Below are 18353 nucleotides of genomic sequence, written 5' to 3'. Positions count from 1 at the left end.
AGCGGCTTACCACATAAACGAGAATCGGTGGAAATAAGTGAGAATCCCGCTGGAAACTAGGCTTATAAGCGGCTTATTTCCACCGATAAGCCGCTTATAAGCGGAAACTGGGCTTTAGTCGCGTGGTCCGTCGGAAAGAGAGGAACGGCCGGATTTTCAGAGCAACGGCAAGTCAGCCGGTTGCTGTCGCCAGGGGGATGGATACTCAGGAGTGGCGAGGAGTGGATGGATGCAGGCTTCAGAAGCTTAACCAGCCAGCCTCCAACACAGCGTTCTAGTCGCACAAGCTGTTGGCCGTATATATAGTACATTTTTTGTATTCGATCTGTTTCGTGTGCTTCCTCGGTTTGACAAATGCGCTTGCGCCTTGTAATCGTTTTTGTCAAGCACGAAGTGTCACTGCTTTGTAAACTCTGTTTGCTTCCTGCTTAATGAAAAACGGGCACAGCCCACTCCCGCATTCATTCCACATGCAAAAAATAAAATAAAATAAAATCAGTTGTTTCTCCTTTTCTCGGTCAAGGCAAAAAAGAAAGAAGCAGAAACTCGGTCAACGCAAAAGCTAAGAAAAACATAAAACTGGCTCACCGGACACCGACGACTTGTGATACATGATTCAGTTGTAAAAATGGCCTTGTAATAACATGCTGCAATGTCCCAAGACTGCGAAGCGCGAGAATTTTTCTTGCAAGGTACGTACTTGACGTGGAACGCATCGCGTAGTTGGCTCGCGGGACCCAGGCATCAGCATCGCGCCGCTCTTTCCCTAAGCCCGCGTGTCTCCTCGCCCCTCGGCGCCCGGAGCGAAACGATGGCCGCCGCCGGCGGCGACGCGGCACCCTTCCGCCACCGTCCTTGCCTCCGGCCCTCGCTACCGCCGCCGCGTGAGTGCTCTGTGCTCCTCCCCTCTCCTCCCCGGGTGTAATTTAGCGATGTAATTCCGCTGGTGGAAACTCCATTGAATCCACGCGCAGCGATGCGGTTAGTAGGGTTTCAACGCCGTACCTCGTTCCGAAGCTGCCATATTCTTCTGAGAGCGCTGGGAGTTTTTCGGGGAACCCGTTTAACCATGGATTATCTTATCTGGTTCTGATTGACACGAAACATTACGGTGGAGTGTTGAGTGGGTGTTAGATTTGGAGGCCGACGTGGACACAATCGTTTGGATGATCGATTTGTACACAAGGAGCAGATTGATGGTTTGGATTGTCAGTATATGCTATACGCAGAAATCATGATTTCCACGTATAGCATATACTGATCCTGTTAGATAATAATGGTACTTTGTTTGGGTGCTTCATTAAGCAAGAGAGAAATGGATATATCGCACAAACACTACAAGTTGCTTGTCTGAGTCTTTTGCACATGTAACATTAATTAATTCAACGCTGCAAACTGCCTGGGCTGTTCTGGAATAAGTTTGGTCTAAAGTGGCCATGTGGTTTACGCCCATTCGGGCATCTGTTTAGTTTCCTTTGTTTACCTATAATTCTGTTCTGTATAATGTTTGTTCATCCTGCTACAGAATTTTGTTCTCAAAACTAAGTTTGTTCACTCTGGCGACGATCATTTGCAGGGACATGACATCCACCTTCAAAAGTTGGCTTCCGAAACTTGGCGCCACGTTTAAAGGTCAATGCACTTTTTGGGTGGCTTAGGGGAGACACGACAACACGTGAACTGATTCCTCCTGCTGAATCATATACGCTCTCAGGGTCAGCCTCAGAGGTGTATTGTGTTTCTTGAGTGAACTCCTTTTCCAGGACCTATGCACCTAATTCGTGATTTCCTTAATCACTCGTTCGTTTCAGGTAGGTGCATAAAACCACGCGAGGTGTCTATTTCTGCTGCTTCTATCATGGACATTCCTGCTTCGGATTGGGGATGCCTGTGCGTGTGATCCAGATGATCCTGAAAACTTTAACTCTTTCCTTACTTATGCATTCCTCTCAAGCTTAGAAGAATCAGGTTCTGCAGTAAAGGTAAGCACATAAATCACCATGTATTCTTGTCGGATCATACAAAGACATTTCAGTTTTAATCACTGTTCACCTACTGCCTCCACAGCCGCTTAGCCCGGCCGTTTAACCGTTTAATTGGTCGTTTAGCCCGAATAATAACTAAATGATAGGTGACCGACTTTAGTGTTTAGGTGAACACTAGTTTTAACTGTTAAGTGCTCAAGCTCCATTATAAGCATGTGTAATGTTGAACACATGGTTTTGACGATAAATTTGCTGTGTTTAATTGATAACAGAACTACAAACAAGATTTGTCTGCAACATCACCAGGCATATTGAAACATCACCAGTTATGAATTACCGATGACCAGGGAGTTCCTTTTTCTATGTGCTTAGCCTGACCCATCATGATTGTGTTTCTTTCTTTGTGTGTGATTCTTAATTGCACAGTTGCTTTCTTTGTGAAAATTACTCCCGTAGATTGAACAAACATTAGCTCTAACTTTTATTCAGTACCAATATGCATGGATGTACACACTGTTATCTTATTGTCTTCCTTGGGTCCTTGGTCTCCTCTACTGATTTCAGGAAACTGGCTGGTTACCTTTCCATGTTGTTGCATTGCACGGGACGAGAATGGACATATTCTAGGTGTTGTTCCGCTTTACCTTAAAAGGTTTGACATCATTAACAGAATATCATCTCCTGTTTTCCTACTTAGCCATGTAATATGTGCTCCTTTCATCTTGTTCATTGGTTGAGCGACAACATTGTGAACTTGCAGCCATTCTAGGGGAGAGTTTGTGTTTGATCAATCATGGGCAGAAGCTTACTACAGCTGTGGCCTTGAATACTATCCAAAGCTCCAGTCTTGCGTGTCTTTTACTCCAGTAACTGGTCAAAGAATATTACCCCTTGTTTACTTCACTCCCAACTCCCAACTTTGGCACTATGCAAAAAGAAGATTCCCCATCACATCAAACTTGCGGTACATGTATGGAGTACTAAATGTAGATGAAATTAAAAACTAATTGTACAGTTTTGTTGTACTTTGCGAGACGAATCTTTTGAGCCTAATTAGTCAATGTTTGGACAATAATTCACAAATACAAACGAAACGCTACAGTGTTGCTACAGTAATTTGGCACCTCCCAAATTCACCAAGTAAACAAGGGCTTATTACTTCGAAATACATCATAATTCATACCATGATCAAGTTTTTGATGCACTAGTCAAAGGTTTTGATGAGCCCGACTACCAAGGTATCTGGGTTAGCATTCTTGCAAATATTTGTTTAAAGTAGTGTCTACTAATAAGAATGCCTAAGAATTATAGCAAACATCCTATAGTTATAGCATCTATGTGTTTTCCACCTTTTATCAGCTCTACTTCATATGGCATTGTGATATCCTCTAGGACTCACCATTTCTTAATTCTTGAGTGCTACTGTTCATTGTTTCCACCTTTTATCAGCTCTTCATATGGCATTGTGATATCCTCTAGGACTCACCATTTCTTAATTCTATCTTCTTTCATTCTCGTTTTCTTGACATCTACAGTGTATACCAAAGGGCACCAAGTCTGTTTCATTTAATGAGTCATCTGTCTTCTTTCATTCTCGTTTTCTTGACATCTACAGTGTATACCAATGGGCACCAAGTCTGTTTCATTTAAATAAAAGAATTTGGTTGTCTGCTTGCAACTACAAAGTTGCTAAATCAGGGTTTGATCGTTACTTAGGGCCTGTTTGGTTCCTTTGCTTATTTTTAAGCACGTGTCACATCGAATGTTTAGACACTAATTCGGGGTATTAAACGTAGACTATTTACAAAACCCATTACATAAGTGGAGGCTAAACGGCGAGACGAATCTATTAAGCCTAATTAATCCATCATTAGCAAATGTTTACTGTAGCAACACATTGTCAAATCATGGACTAATTAGACTTAATAGATTCGTCTCGCCGTTTAGCCTCCACTTTTGTAATCGGTTTTGTAAATAGTCTACGTTTAATACTCCTAATTAGTATCTAAACATTCGATGTGACGGGTGCTTAAAAATAAGTCAGGGAACCAAACCAGGCCTTAATGTGCGCCGGTGATGAGTCGGGTTTGATCGTTACTTAATGCGTGCCGGTGATGAGTCAATGCTGAAGTAAGGGTTTGATCTCGTTACTTAATGTGGGCCGGTGATGAGTCAACGATGAAGTAATAATAATAATAATAAAAGTTACTTAATGTGTGCCAGTGATGAGTCAATGCTGAAGTAATAATAATAATAAAAGTTTAAAATCCTGTCTCTTGGGTTTGATCGTTACTTAGGGGACGTTTGGTTCCCTTTGCTTATTTTTAGCATGTGTCACATCAAATGTTTAGATACTAATTAGGAGTATTAAACGTAGACTATTTACAAAACCCATTACATAAGTGGAGGCTAAATGGCGAGACGAATCTATTAAGCCTAATTAATCCATCATTAGCAAATGTTTACTGTAGCAACACATTGTCAAATCATAGACTAATTAGGCTTAATAGATTCGTCTCGCTGTTTAGCCTCCACTTATGTAATGGGTTTTGTAAATAGTCTACGTTTAATACTCCTAATTAGTATCTAAACATTCGATGTGACGGATGCTAAAAATAAGTCAGAGGAACCAAACCAGGCCTTAATGTGTGCCGGTGATGAGTCAATGCTGAAGTAATCTATACCTAATATTAAACAGAGGATGTTTCTTTCAATCCTTCAACCATCATGGTCATTTTTTGAAAAAACCCCTCAAGTTTCCAGTAATCAACCTGCAGTCCAATTTTGAAGAGAGGGGAACTCGGGTGGAAAAAGAAGGGAAGAGAGGGGTTAAATGAGAAAAAGCCTCTCCTTTCAGATGGGGACGGTCACCACCGTCAGGGCCTTGGTTCGTCATCCCCCGCCCTCCCTTCGCCGCCCTCCTCCCACCTCCGCCGCCCTCCTCCCGCCTTCAACACCATCCTCGTGCGGCACAACCGCCCCCTCGCCGACCTGGTCCTCGTGCGGCACGACCGCCCCCTCGCCGACCTGGTCTGCGCCGGTGGCGGCGGACTGGACGGGCGACATGGGGCACCCATGCCGAGGCCCAAGCCGAGGTAGGGTCGCTTACATAGAAGCAGTCCAAGTCCAGATGAGAAATCTCCGCTCCGCCGCAGTCCAGTGAGTAGAACGGAGGAGAACGACGACCCACCCAGGTATAATCCCACCTCACCAATTTACAACCGAAATTGCAGGCTTAAAACCTGGGATGCAGATATGGGTAATGTCACCCGAGGAACGACAGAGTGAGGGATTGGACTAAGTGATGGATTCGGCAAAATCTTCGGGGGAAGCCGTTGTCGCAGCACAGAAGGTTGTGGAGATGTGCTCAAGGCGGAGGTGGATGACGGAGGCGCGGAAGGGACGGCGGCGGCGACAGCCTCGGCCTCGGCGTGGAGTTGCCGCGGCGGCGCGCGGGGTTGAGGCTGGGTGTGGAGCATGCGGTGGATGGGGGCGTGGAGCCTATGGGACAGCCAAGAGTGGCATTGGCGTGAGCTTGTAGACCGGAAGGATTTCTATTTATCTCATGATATAATGTTAATGCAGTCAGGATTCATGATCCTGATCCCCTTTCTGCAGTATTTTGTGGTGCTCTCCTTAGAAGCATTTTGTTCTTTAATAAGTTACATGTGTTATTTTGGGCCAAGTTTGACTCTTCAAATTTTGAGTACGATAACTAAATCTCCATTCCAGCTCGCCATCCGCGGGGACGAGGAGCTGAATATGCTCATCAAGGGGACCATTGCTGGCGGTGGCGTCATCCCCCACATCCACAAGTCCCTCATCAACAAGACCGCAAAGGAGTGAAGGAGGGGAAACACAAATCCTATAAGTTAGAGGAGCAAGAGGAACAAAAGATGAAGGAAAATATGATCCATGAAGCCTGATTACATCTAGGGTATAATATATAGATGCAAAAGGGTTTGATTGTTTAGTTTGTTCTTTTTTACCTGAGCTAGCACTTTTTCTGGCACAGCAACAGCAACCACCTAAAGCATCGCAGCAGAAAGCACGTAGGAAACTCGACCAAGTGATTATGGACAATAACCAGATTATGATTCTAGGAAACATATATCAGACATGGCTCAAGGACGCATCTAGCCTTGTCTCAAAAAGGCGTAAAGTTAACAGCATAAGTTTGGTTTGATTAACCTGTTTTCCTGGAAATTTCTATGCCGTGCATTCTAATTAAGAAAAATGATGTTTATCATACTTGCAGAATTTTGATTTTTTTCGATCAACCAAGATAAGCGATCTCATGGACATGCCCCTGGTTGCTCTAATGTCTTACTTGGACAAGTCATCCTCAGAATTATATTATCCTAAGCCACTTGTGCAGCTCTGGAAGGAATGCAGTGCAGTCAACTATGCAAAAGCTTCATCTTCAGGTCTGTGCTCACTTCATAATTTATAATTGTCTCACTTGAAGAAATTGTACTATTAACATGCTAAATGCTTATTTAAAACCTTTACTGTTTATTACTTTCTTAAAGCAGGGCAGCCATCATCATCACAAGAAAAACAGCCTAGAAACTCGACACCTCATGAATTTCCACCTCAGGTTATTCTAGACTCTTTATTTTCTCAAAAAATAACACCCTTTCCCTATGAGCCAATCGTCATTACTATTATTAGCTTTTTTCCTGATGAGTGATTGAATTTGCAGACTGAAGGAGAATATGAGATGGAAACAGGACCTCACCCAATGGACTTCACAGATGGCATTGAAAAACTCAGAGGAAACGTGAGTGCGGAGTATGACAGAGCTTACAATACCCTGCATAGTGACCATAGTGTTACTCAGGGAACTCCTGGTGAGTTGAGAAATGAATAAGTTTAAGTTGTGCGTGCTTATAGACAGTTGATGACATAAATCCTTTACCAGGGTTAAGTCTGTTGGAGGTATGCCCTAGAGGCAATCATAGAGATGATGATATTCCATTTGTATCCATGATTTGTATGTTGTGTTCATTGAATATCCATTGAAGGCTACTTGAATTGATTTGCAATTATGTGAATTGTATGTGAAACTCTTTACTTGTATGGTTATTCTAAAGTTGTCCCTAGTCGGAGTTCATGTGAGGACACACATGAATATTAGACTAGCACATGTATTAGTTGATGACTATGTTTCACAAGTCATGGACATGGAGATGTTGAACTAATAATGTGGACACATGTGGAGACATGTGCTAGGACTGACCCAACACGAGAAGTAGTTCTCTCTTTAAAACAACATATACGCTTTGTCCTTAGACCTGAGATTGTCGCATGTATTCTAGATGTGGATCGACCTACTTAGGGGCTATCAAACGCTACGCCGTAACAGGGTAGTTATAAAGGTAGTTTTCGGGTTTGTCAAGAAGCATGCTAGGAGACATGGTCAATCAAGATGGGATTTGCCCCTCTCTGATTGAGAGTGATATCTCTGGGCCCCTCGAGTGATCGGATCCGAAAATGCATGGCCATGCTACGTACGGTTAAGAGTTAACCTACAAAGGGATTCCGAATCACAGGATCGAGAAAGAGCGGTCGGCTTGAAGCTAGACCAAATATCGTGAGGCAAAGGGAATAGCATGTATATTATGTTGTGATGGTTCGTCTGATATGATCTTCGTGTGCGTATAGGAGTTGGCACGTCTTGCTAGAGGCCGCTACCGACTATTGGGCCAAGTAGGAGTACTCGGGCCATGTCTATGCGTATCCGAACCCATAGGGTCACACACTTAAGGGGCTGGAAGCCCAATTCGGATCTGATCCGAGTTGGATTAGGTTTAGAAGTACTAATTGGCCTCGGATCCAGAGGCCCGTCAGGAACCTCTATAAATAGAGGGGTGGGGGCGCCCTAGGGTACACACCTTTTTGGCGAAACACACCTGCCGCGCCTCCCACGCCCTCGCCTGTTGCAACTCGCGGATCTAGTACTCCGGCTTGCGACGCTTCCTCCCTGCACGTGTGGATACCTTGGAGGTGTTGCGCCTGCAGCACTTGGACGAGCCGACGACGAGCCGCCGACGAGCCACGACGAGCCGACGACGAGCCGCGGTACCGGAGGCGAACTTGCTGCACGTGGACGAGCTGCTAAGGAGCTGCTGGACGTGATCGACTACGTACGACTATGTTGATCGACTACGTACGACTACGTGATCGTCTTCACTGCATCGACGCATATCTACATCTTCCGCACCAGTAGTGCGTCGAGTGGTAATCCCGTGATCCTTATACGGCAGTTCTTCCTGGTTATACGCGGTAGAATTTTTTTGAATTGCGCTAGTGTAGTGTAACGACCGACCCTAAGCCTTCCCAGTTAGGCTTAATCCCAGCCCTTAACCTTAGTCAGCTGTTTGGCTTGACCGCGCCTAAGTGCCCAGTTTTCCGTCGGTCTCGACCCCTGAGATCCGACCCCTTCCTGCTTCGCCCCTCTTCCGACCCCGGCGAGCTCAGCCCCCGTCGGATCCTGCTGATCTCCCTCCCCCATCAGATCTATCCACAGGTGGACCCGCGAGATCTTTTCCAGATCCCCCGCGACAGCCGCACTCGAGTTGCATGGCCGCCCCCAGAGTTTCCTTGCCGCGTGGCTCGTTTTCTCCGACGCCACCGCTCAGTTTTGTCTCAGGCAAGCAGCAGAGTGGGTTCCCGCGCCCCTTTTCCCCCAATGGCAGCGGAAGCCCTCTGCACCCCTTTCTGCAGAGCCTCGCCTCCCGCGCCCATCATCACGCTACCAGATCCCGGCCCCGGAGACCGATGTCGCCCGTCTTTCCCGTCCCTTCAGCCACAGTTGCGCCGCCCGGTCGTCGCTACACGACGATTCCTCCACCGCCAACCCCGACCGCGGCCGCGACAGTTCCTTTCCCCGCTCTGTCAGAAGCCGCCCGACAATCTGTTGTTCCGCGCTCTCCCCCGCGCCCGCGTCCGCCTGTCTTCTCCTCTGTGCGCCCTCGATTCTAGCGCCGTTTAACCGGTCGCTTCTATCACCTCTTCCGCACGACGACGCCCACTCTCCGCCAAATCCCAACCACCAGTCTACCCGCCCCTACGCCGCCCTGACGGCAGAACGCAATGATCGCTGGCGTCACCCCCGGAGTTCTGCAGCACTACCCTCTTTGCTCAATCGCCGCCACGGCAGAGCACTCCATTGCTTCTCCCCGGCCTTCGCGCCGCTCCCCTTCTCTCTCCCCGCGCCGTTTCCGTTCCTCTACCCCAGCAGCTATAAAAGGAATGCCCCCGTCGCCGGAGTTCCCTCCGCTCTTGTTGCCCTTAGCTTTCTCTCGCTACCTGCTCAAGCTCCTAGCGCCACACACCAAGTCCTGAGGAGCCCTGCTCTCAGATTCTCTCAGTTTTCTCCAAGTCACCCAGCAGATTGCTCCCCGTGCTGCGTAAGAGCTCTCTTGTGTTCCGCAAAAAGCAGCGCTGCCGCTGGAGCATTTCCAGTCTTAGCCCTTGCTCGAAGATTTAGTCCCTCCGCCCAAGTCTGCTCCTTCCCGACCCCAAGCTTTCCTTTCAGGAAGAAGGTGAGTTGCCGACCCCCAGTCCGCCTCGCCCGACCCCACCTATCCGCCCGACCCCAGTTCCGTCTCGTCCGACCCCGTCTGTTCTGCCGACCCTTATCCGCCTCGCCCGAGGGCTTGGCTGTGATCTTTTTCTTCAACTCAAGGGTGTATGTTTAAAACTTGGGAAACCTTCAGCGCTTGCGTCTAAGGACCCCGGGTTTCTCACGTCCTCTAGTTCAAGGATCAGACCACTAGTTCTTTTCCCACCCTTACCTTTTGGTTAACATCAGCTCTCGAACCACCATCGCCCCCTGCTCCTTGTCGCGAGTTTCTGGGCTCAGGCGAGCCAGTGTTGCTGTTGAACTAACTATCTAAGCTAACCCTTGCATTGCATTCGTGTAGAGCTACACCTCGCCGATGGTTTCTACGAGCTTCACCCGGCGCCCGAAGAAGAAGCTGTAGCCGAGCTCCTGCCCTCCGAAGTCGAAGTCGCTCCCGGAGCCGAGCAGTTTCCGTCCTCCTTGCTTGAAGGCAAGCCCCGGTTGCATGAAAATCCTATGTGTTTTACCAGACTTGCGCATGCCTTCGGTAACATGCTTGTGCATTTACATATAGGAGTTGGGTGAAACCCTAAATGCATAACATAGTTATCCCAGTGATCTGAGCATTAGCTGTTGGACCGAGTAGCTGCATTGCTTAACTAGGAAAACGGTAAAATCCGAGTGATTTCCTATCACTCGCGAGTTATAGGAGTTGCATGTTTACTCTCCTGTTATAACTATAAGGACGATGGACGGGGCAGGATTTTGGGTAACTCTTTGGTGGATGGATGTTAGCCCCGTCTGTCTATGAAATCTGCTAAGGCCCGACAGCGGTGGTGTTCGTGATCAAGTGTTTGAAAGTACTAGCCTCATACTTAGTATGGGATGAGGAAGCCTAGTACCGGATTGAACCTAGACGTGAGCGGTCGCCCCATTGTTCTTGGAACGGAGTTTCCCCTGCTGGTTGTCGCACGTGGTGGCAATGTGTGGTCACAGGACGGCAGAGGCCGAGTCTGTGGAACCTTGCACCAAAGGAAATGGGCCCGACACGGGTTAGGGGATTGATGGGGAAGGCCGACACAGGAAGCGACCTCCGGGTGCGCGGATGTCGTGAGGCTAGGTTCACCATGCATGGTTAAAGAACTCGAATCGATTCGTCTGCCTCTCACAGTTTGAGATTGCTTGATCGCTATGTCACCCTGAGTAAATGAGGAATCTGATGATGGCAATGTTGTTTGTTATATCTACCCCTCTTGTTTGGCTCCATGATTGCTTAGAACAGTTTGCAAAACCTAGACCGGTTAATCAACTTAGAACCGGAGCTAAAACTTGAAAATAGGTTGTACTTAGTGCTTTTGGCAAACAAACCCCTTGGCCAAGAAGCCTTGCATGTCTAGTAGGAGGAGTAGTCCTTACTCCTATCGGTTAAGTCTTGTTGAGCTTAGTAGCTCAGCCTTGTTGTGGCTTCTGTTTTCAGGTGAAGTTGCTGCGTCCGACCCCTCTCTGGTTGGTGCTTGGCCGCCCCAGCTCCCGCCAGGCTGGACGGTCGAGTGGGACCCCTCCTCGGACGGCGAGGAGAGGACTCAATGATGTTCTGGCTGGCCTCGCCCGGACATCCGACCCCGATGAAGTCTTCTGCTAGTGTTTTCTCTATCGTTCATTTGAACTTTGTAAAACTCTGATGTTGGATTTTATGGCCGAACTAATTGAGTAAAACTTGTTTAACTCAGTGGACTTGTTGTATTCTCTGTAACCACTCACCTCGTGTGGGTTTGCTGAACTCGATCCTGTTTAAGTGGTTAAATCGGAGGAAATCCGACGGCGCTTCGTGTTAGCTCGAGTTAGGCAGGAGTGTCGCATGTTAGGCGGCTAAACTCTGCTTAATCAAGCTAATCCGAGGTGGTTCCGCCACAGCTGGTATCAGAGCTCGTGTTTAGCATTCGGAGAACACAATAAGCCCTAAACACTTCTTTGAAAAGGATAAAAGTTGCAAGAACCTTTTGAAAATCTCGTACGGTCGTTAAGGATGACTTAGTGCGAGAGGCCCTAGGGGATTTTGGGGTTGTTTTAGGTGACTAATAAGTATCTGGTTATGTTGCTAACCCCTCCAGCACTTCGCCACGTCTATCATACGTGTGCCGAGTTCCGCATCGCGAGTATGCGAGGGTTGATAGGGAGCTCCATTCAAAGGACCCTATCTTCGCGGTTGTTTTCACCCACGTCTATTACACGTGCGCAGGTTCCGTATGTGTTCCATACGAAGGTTGGTACGGCTCGATTCCAACGAGCCTATCGGCACGGTTGTTTCGCCACGTCTATCATACGTGTGCCGATCCCGCATCACGAGTATGCGAAGGGTTATACGGTTCTATTCGGAAGGAACCTATTTCCACGGTTGAGTGCTGTCCATGCAGCCTTAAACGCATGGGTGCCGTTCCTATAGTGAGCGGTAATGTTTGGGAACGCTTTCGTGGGTGCTGGCACGAAAGGTTCGTGTGTGGTGTTCTTCTGCAGGTTGCTAACCGCGCTCGTTAAGACGTTGCTAGAACCGGCTAGTTATTATAGGGAGAGACGTATGGTTGCCTTGTCACCGGCGCTGACCGCGTAAGACCCAAAGTTTGGGCAGTTGTTTTGGTTAAGAGTACGGTAGGCCGTGCATGCGTCATACGGTCCCTTTTCTCAGCAGCAACCCTATCCGAAGGAGTTCTTTTGATTTAAGGATTTCTAGTTTCTCTTAGTTGCTCTTGGTGAAACCCGTCTGCTTTTCTATCCGACCCCTGATCCTTGGATCCATCTCACGTGTTTCGGTTTTCTTGGTTCCAGATGGCTGTTCCCGGACATGTTGTTTTTGGAGCGGACGGTACCTTCCAGTCAACGTGCCTGCATTTCGAGGGGTTTCCCGCGATATTGTGGGATACGCTAAAATGGTTTGGGTATCAGTCCCCGCCATTGTATGTCGGGCGGTTGTATATGGAACAGGGCATTCAGACGTGCCAGGTGCAAGCGTTGGTACCACCTCCCCTTGTGCGGCCCGACTGGCCCTCCCTAGGCATAATAGCCTATGGTCTTTCTCCGGAAGATACATGGGAGTCTGCTGCCCTTCAGTTGCTCACCCAGTTCTGTCAGTTGCACCCTGTGGAGATCACGCTGGACCCGATCGGTCTTTTCCCCGTCAGGAGTCAGCTGGACCCGGCCTGGCTTGACCGCGTCGGAAACCTCGAGGTGTTGGCCACCACCTGTGCTATGGTCACCATCTCCACCAACGTCCGTTGCATGGCTGCCCTCTACAGGTTGATAGAGCTCCAGGGAAGAGCTATGACTCTCTTCGCCTGTACGGCTGCCGATACCTACGGTTACCTCCAGGCAGCAAGAAGAGACCTGGTAGGCCAAACCTACAAGCTGATCCAACGTGGTATCCAGATCCACGATATGCAAGATAGGATCTCCGAGTTAGAAGGAGAAGTCGCCGACCTCGTGGACGGCATGATAGAACTCTCGGAGGAAAAGATGGAGGTAGAAATGGAGCTAGCAGTCGCCAATGCCCACCTGGAGGAGCACCAAGCCGAGCTCGAGGATATGCATGCTCTTAACATGCAGCTCGAAGCTCAGGAGGACCCTGAGGAAGATGAGGGAGCGTCCAGCATGGACATAGAAGAAGATGGCGCCCCTTCTCCGACTCATAGTGTCCAGTGGTAGCTTAAGGGTTCTCAGGGAACCTTCTTTCTTTTGTTGTACTCCTCGGCAGCCTAGTTTTTGGAAAAGCTGTAACAGGTTAGCCTTGAGTTGAGTACTTCCTGTGTTGAAACATCGAGTGTATAAAGTTAACCCCGGTGCATAGTTTTCTCCTTTTCGTATGGTGTGGATGCTGGGTCGAGTAAGTTGTGCCGTAACCCTATGTTTTCGGGGAGCCTGTTCAGTTGGCCGACCCTAGTTTGCGAGCCAGAGTGCGCCGACCCTTGAGGCAGTCTCCGCCTCGTCCGACCCTTTCAAGTATGGACTGTGTCCGACCCTTTGGTTTGCGTGGACCAGATCCTAGGAGTCTGTGTGTGGCATGTGTGCTTGAAATGGAGTACCAAGTCCAATAGAGGTTACCTATGCCGAGAACGGGAGGAATGTGCTTTCTCTAGGAGGACGTGTGATGCACCATTGGCAAGAGTCGCATTAAGGAATTTAATTCATACGTCCCATTTGTTGGAGTGCACCTAAGGTTATGAGAATTAATGGGGCGTTAACTCTTGCAGATGGCGCACCGCACGAGGTCCGGATCTATGCCCAGTGGTAGTGATCAGCGACAGGATCTTCCCCCGCCCCCGCCCCTGTCGCCATTGGAGGCAATCCTAGCAACTCAAACCGAGCTGCTAAGGCATCTGGTGCAAGGAAAACACCAGCAGCCACATGGTGGAAGAGCACAGCAGCAGCCGCATATCGCGCGGTATGAGGATTTTCTGGGGACGCAGCCCCCGCTGTTCGAAAAGACACAAGAGCCGCTCGACGCTGATGCATGGGTTCGTACGATCGAATCCAAGTTCGAGCTCCTTACCGCTCCATGCCCCGACAACAACAAGGCGCGGTTTGCAGCTCAGCAGCTGCGTGGGTCCGCACGGCTTTGGTGGGACCACTACCATGCCATGCTGCCTGCTGGCCACGTGGTCAGCTGGAACGAGTTCAAGACGGCGTTCAGAGCGCATCACATTCCCGAAGGTCTCCTGGAGCGTAAGCTCAACGAGTTTCTTGCCCTCACTCAAGGAACTCGGGATGTGCTGCATTACGCCCAAGCTTTCAATGACCTATGCCGTTATGCCGGTTATCATGCGGACATAGACGAGAAGAAGCGGGACAGATTCCGCTGAGGACTAAGCTTGGAGCTCAGGGAAAGGTTGAACCCCATCAGGGTGGACACCTACAATGAGTTGGTCAACCTGGCCATCTCTCAGGAGGACTGCATGCAAGCCCTCAAGGCCAACCAGAAGCGGAAGGCCTCTGTGGCATTTCCGAGTCCACCGACTCGGAGATTCCGGATGGTTCCTCCACAAGCCCCTGGCCGACCCCAGCAGTCAGGGAGATGGATCGCCCAACCCCCGCCGGCGACAACGCCTCGTTTTCCAGGCTTCCAACCGCAAGTACCCCGGCCGACCCTGCCAACGCCACTTCGCCCGACAGCCAGAAATCGGTGTTTTACCTACGGCAATGAAGGACATTTTACAAAGGACTGCCCCAGGAACAAGAATCAGCAGCAAGGCCAGAACCCCATGGCAGCTAGAGGAAGAAGGCCCAAGGTGCAAGTCCGACAAGGCCGACTCAACTACACCAGCTTGACCGAACTTCCCGAAGGTGCGTCAGTAATGACGAGTACTTTCCTGGTTTTAAATCAAACTGTTGTTGTGTTGTTTGATTCGGGAGCCTCTCATAGCTTTATCGGGAATAAGGCAAGGGAGAGATGTGGGTTAGGTGTCGGTCACACTAAGGAACCCTATGTGATCGCCACTCCTGGAGGAAGGATAACGTCGGATCAGGTCGTTATTCTTGTACCTCTCCAGCTAGGCCCCACCCTCTTCAAGGAAAACCTTGTCATCCTTGACCTGAAAGGCATAGATGTCATCCTTGGTATGGACTGGATGGCCCGACATCATGTTGTTCTAGATACCTCAGCCCGATCTCTTTACATCAGCTCGCCCTCTCATGGCAGTTCTACCCTATCTTTAACCCATCCTGAGTCTTCGACTCCTTGTGCTTACCATCTCTTGGGAGCCCGTCTAGAAGACCTCCCTGTTATCTGTGAGTACCCTGATGTGTTTCCAGAAGATTTACCGGGTATGCCACCTGATAGAGAAGTGGAGTTTTCCATAGAGTTGATTCCTAGCACAGCCCCGATATCTAAGAGACCCTATCGGATGCCACCCGCTGAGTTAGCCGTGTTGAAGGCCCAGTTGCATGATCTGTTGGAAAAAGGTTTCATTCGACCCAGTACATCATCTTGGGGTTGCCCCGCCCTGTTTGTGAAGAAGAAAGACGGCAGTTTACGGATGTGTGTGGATTACCGACCCCTCAATGCGGTAACAGTCAAGAATAAGTACCCGCTGCCACGCATTGATGTCTTGTTCGATCAGTTAGCCGGAGCCAAAGTGTTCTCCAAGATCGATCTTCGTTCCGGTTATCACCAAATCAAGATTCGACCTTGTGACATACCCAAGACAGCCTTCTCTACCAGATATGGACTGTACGAATACCTAGTCACGTCCTTTGGACTCACCAATGCACCCGCCTATTTCATGTATCTTATGAACTCGGTGTTTATGCCCGAACTGGATAAGTTTGTAGTGGTGTTCATTGATGATATCCTAGTGTACTCGAAGGACGAGAAAGAGCATGCCAACCATCTTCATATAGTTCTCCAACGTCTGAGAGATCACCAGCTTTATGCCAAGTTCTCCAAGTGTGAGTTTTGGTTAGATAGTGTCAAGTTTTTGGGACACACTATCTCTAAGAACGGTATCGCCGTGGATCCCAGCAAGGTACAAGAAGTCGTGGAATGGAAGTCTCCTACCTCCGTACACCAGATCAGGAGTTTCCTTGGACTTGCAGGTTACTATCGGCGTTTTATACCGGATTTCTCCAAGATAGCTAAGCCGATGACCGAGTTGCTAAAGAAAGAGGCCAAGTTTGTGTGGAACGTCAAGTGTGAAGAAGCCTTCAAGACCCTGAAGCACTTGCTAACCACTGCCCCAGTTTTGGCTCAACCCGACCCCTCTAGGCCATATGACGTATACTGTGACGCCTCTGGCACTGGACTCGGATGTGTTCTTATGCAAGACAGCCGAGTCATTGCCTATGCCTCACGAGTGTTACGACCTCATGAGCTAAACTACCCGACACATGACCTTGAGTTGGCAGCAGTGATACATGCCTTAAAGATATGGAGGCACTACCTAATGGGAGCTCACTGCAACATCTACACAGACCACAAGAGCCTCAAGTACATCTTCACTCAAGCCGACCTCAACATGCGTCAGAGAAGATGGCTAGAGTTGCTAAAGGATTATGAGTTGGAAGTGCACTATCATCCTGACAAGGCCAATGTGGTAGCCGATGCCCTCAGTCGCAAACCCCATTGCAACTGCTTGCTGTCAGCAGCCTTCACCAAAACCCTGTGTCACGAAATGGGAAAACTAAGTTTGGAGATTATTCCTCGTGGAACCCTTGGTCACATCATCCTTAACTCAGTTTTGGAGGACCAAATTCGGTCAGCACAAGTGGAGGATAAGGATGTAAAACGGATCATCAGCAAGATCTCAGCAAAGGAGGAAGGATATAAGCAATTCCGTCAGGACGAAACAGGAGGTGTGTATTATGAAAACCGACTAGTAGTGCCCGCCGACCCCGAGTTAAGAAGGCAAATCCTGGATGAAGCTCATCTCTCCAAGTTCTCGATCCATCCTGGCAGCAATAAGATGTACCATGATCTTCGTCAAACCTTTTGGTGGAGTGGAATGAAACCAGAGATAGCTCGTTATATTTCAGAATGTGACACCTGTCAACGTGTCAAGGCCAGTCATTTGAAGGTAGCAGGAACCTTGCAGCCGCTACCTATTCCCTCTTGGAAATGGGAAGACATCAGCATGGACTTCATAGTTGGATTACCCCCTTACAACTCAACGGTATGATTCCATCTGGGTTATCGTGGATCGTCTGACCAAGACGGCACACTTCCTACCTGTTCGTACCACCTACACAGTCAAGCAATATGCAGAGTTGTACCTCGACCGTATCGTTTCCTTACATGGTGTACCCAAGACTATCGTCTCAGATAGAGGAGTTCAGTTTGTGCCACGTTTTTGGGAACAACTACAAGCATCTATGGGCACCAAGCTCATCTGAAGCTCGACATATCATCCTCAGACCGATGGCCAAACCGAGAGAGTCAACCAGATTCTTGAAGATATGTTAAGAGCCTGTGTTATCCACTATGACAAGAACTGGGACAAGTGTCTGCCCTTAGCAGAATTCTCCTACAATAACAACTATCAGGCCAGTTTGAAGATGGCACCATTTGAGGCCCTGTATGGCAGGAGATGCAGGACACCCTTGAACTGGTCCCAACCAGGAGAAAGACAGGTCTATGGCCCTGACTTAGTGGCAGAAGCCGAAGAGCAAGTGAAGGTAATTCAAGCGAATCTCAAGGCTGCCCAATCTCGACAAAAGAGTTACTCCGACCAGCGGAGAAGACCCCTGCAGTTCGACCTTGGTGATCATGTGTATCTTTGAGTCTCCCCGACCAAAGGAGTGCAACGGTTTGGAATAAAAGGCAAGTTAGCGCCCCGCTATGTTGGCCCTTATGAGGTTGTGGAGATATGTGGACCCGTTGCTTACCGGATCCAACTCCCAGAGCAGCTGTTGGCAATACATGATGTTTTTCATGTGTCTCAACTGAAGAAATGTGTCCGAGTTCCAACAGAGATCTTAGAGCAAGCACAACTCCAAGTAGAGCCCGACCTGACCTACGCCGAGTACCCAGATCGAGTTCTTGACCAAAAGGAAAGGCACACCCGACACCAAGTGGTAAGGATGTACAAGATCCTTTGGAGAAACCACACCGAAGACGAAGCAACATGGGAAACGGACGAATATCTGAACAAGCGTTTTCCAGGTTTTCTATCCCATCAAGGAGGTAAGAACAGCACACCCTTTTGATCTCTGAATCTCGGGACGAGATTCTTTTAAGGGGGGTAGGCTGTAACGACCGACCCTAAGCCTTCCCAGTTAGGCTTAATCCCAGCCCTTAACCTTAGTCAGCTGTTTGG

General features: G+C 48.7%; 1 pseudogene; it reads left to right on the top strand.

Moving 5' to 3' along the window:
- The first annotated feature begins 1533 nt into the window (after positions 1-1533).
- LOC117860361 (uncharacterized) overlaps positions 1534-18353 on the top strand; it is a 51583-nt pseudogene continuing 34763 nt past the window's right edge.

Source organism: Setaria viridis, chromosome 6 (assembly GCF_005286985.2).
Source record: "Setaria viridis chromosome 6, Setaria_viridis_v4.0, whole genome shotgun sequence".
Classification (NCBI taxonomy): Eukaryota; Viridiplantae; Streptophyta; class Magnoliopsida; order Poales; family Poaceae; genus Setaria; species Setaria viridis.
The sequence above is the reverse complement of the archived record's forward strand: the minus strand, read 5'-3'. Positions and strand labels throughout refer to the sequence as shown.